Consider the following 2,664-nt stretch of genomic DNA (forward strand, 5'->3'; position numbering starts at 1 on the left):
CCGGAATGATATAGGAGGTAAAATTCATCTGGAAGGTAAAATCAAAATGTTATTAATTTATTATTAAGACATTCAGTGCTGGAAAAAAAAGTTGATATTGTAAACCTGGTCTCAATACATTTCGTATTATTCTGTATGTACATTTAGTGGTGGAGAAATTAAGCTTCCTCAAGCTTTAAGGGTTTCCAGCCTCTTTGTGTCAAAAATAGGTTCACTACTCTAGGCTTTGATCAACACAGTTGACACTAGTGGCACCTGCTGGTCAAAATAATGTAGAGCAACCAAATTATTATAGATGATGTCCCACACCCCAGTAGCATAAGTGCAGCCAGGGCCGGCCCTCCCATTAGACAAGATTGAATATAACCTTGAATATGGGGCAACATTTTGGAAATTGGTTGCTGTCCTCCGGTGCCCCTGATTGGCTACTACACCGCCGGCGGTACTCCACCTCATATCCGCTTCTACCCAAAGTTCACTCCTACTAACCTTGGTAGCTATGGTGATGTGTGTTTTTACACAGGATTATCAACTTAATCTGCCAAATAAACTATTGTATTGTATTTTTTAATAATGTTTGTGTGATGAAAATGATTAAGGCCTAACCTTAGCCTGTTAACGTTAGCAAGCTACAAGTGGAAATCCTTTCAGCTAAAAATGAAGCTATAGAGATTTGCAACCATGTCTAAGAGACAAAAACTATCAGGAAGCGAATATTTATATTTCTTCAACTAATAAGAAAAGAGGCTAAATCTTTAAGTCAAAGAGATTCTCTGCTGAAATGTATCAGCGTGCAGCAAGCCAGTGTGGAGAAAAACAAGCCTCCAAGGACATAAATTCACAGAGACAGATGAGCCCCCATTTGCTGCCCCCGTTTGCTGATTCTAGCAGCGAAGAGGGCGAACCGGAAGAGTCCGAGCCATCCACTTCAATCGATGATGACAGCTCTCTGGGTGGACGAGAATAGGTTGGCGCACCAGTCTAGCCACACCTCTAAACAATGCCGGCAGAGATGATATGTTACCAGTTACAATTTAGCAAAACATACAATATGTTACGATTTTGAAAAAAGTACAATATGTTATGAATTTGAAAAACATGTGATATGATACGAATTCCAATTTGTTGTGTCTAATGTTAGCTAGGTGGCTAACTCTAATTTTAGCTAGGTGGCTAACTCTAACGTTAGCTAGGTGGCTAACTCTAACGTTAGCTAGGTGGCTAACTCTAACGTTAGCTAGGTGGCTAACTCTAACGTTAGCTAGGTGGCTAACACTAATGTTAGCTAGGTGGCTAACTCTAATGTTAGCTAGCTGGCTAACTCTGTTAGTTAGGTGGCTAACACTAATGTTAGCTAGCTGGCCAAGGTTAACTAGGTGGCTAACTCTAATGTTAGCTAGCTGGCTAAGGTTAGCTAGCTGACTGAAGTTAGCTAGCTGACTGAAGTTAGCTAGCTGACTGAAGTTAGCTAGCTGACTGAAGTTAGCTAGCTGACCTTCTGGTATTTGTTTCATTTGTCCATTGCTGACATAGTCCCAAAATATTTTGCTTGTCAGCAATCAAGTTTTCAAGAAATGTAACTTTCAAAATACAGAAATCACCCGAGTATGATGCGACAAACAAAAAACATCCAGTCAGCGGCAGTCTTGTGGGCGACAACAGCTTGTTGATTGGAGGTTGAAGCAGAATGGCCACACCCTAGGCAAATAACGGCGCAGTACAATAGTGGTGTGCAAAACGGCATCTCGGAACGCACAACTCATCGATCCTCGTCACGGATGGGCTGTTTGCAGCAGACGACCACACCAGGTTCCACTCCTATCAGCTAAAAACAAGAAGAAGAAGCTCCAGTGGGCACACGATCACCAACACTCCACAATTGTGGAGTGGAAAAACATTGCCTGGTCAGACGAATCCCGGTTCGGGTTCATGCTGATGGAAGAGTCAGGATTTGGCGTAAGCTGCATGAGTCCATGGCCCCATCCTGCCTGGTGTGTCTACGGTACAGGCTGGTGGTGTAATGGTGTGGAGAATGTTTTCCTGGTACACGTTAGGTCCTGTGATACCAATTGAGCAACGTTTCCATTCCCCAAATAATTCAGGCTGTTTTGGGGGCAAACTGGGTCCGACTCGGTACTAGATGGGTGTACCTAATAAACTGGCCACTGAATGTCTGTATGTATTTTCATCGGCATGATCCCATATCATGATCCCACAGCCAGATCCCATATCCCACACACACACACACACACACACACACAGAAACACACACAGACACACACAGAGACACACACAGACACAGACACACACAGAGAGACACACACACACCCACACAGACACATAGACATGCGCGTGCACACACGCGCACACACACAGACACACACACACATACACAGAGATACACACACACACAGAGACACAGCCATACACACACAGACACACCATTGAAATTGCCATGCCAATGATGAAGTTGCATTTTTTTCATTCACTCTCCAACCTAACAAATCTCTCTCTAAACTCCACACCACTCTCATTTCTGTGGTTTGAATCAGTCTCCTTCTCTCTATGGGGAAAGTTTTATAATGCAGCGTTCATAAAGCAAGTTGGAGATGAGAATTTACCAGTTGTGAAGTCGTAAATAGCAGTTGGATGCATTCACGCAGT

The sequence above is a fragment of the Salmo trutta genome, chromosome 34 (assembly GCF_901001165.1).
Source record: "Salmo trutta chromosome 34, fSalTru1.1, whole genome shotgun sequence".
NCBI classification, from domain to species: domain Eukaryota; kingdom Metazoa; phylum Chordata; class Actinopteri; order Salmoniformes; family Salmonidae; genus Salmo; species Salmo trutta.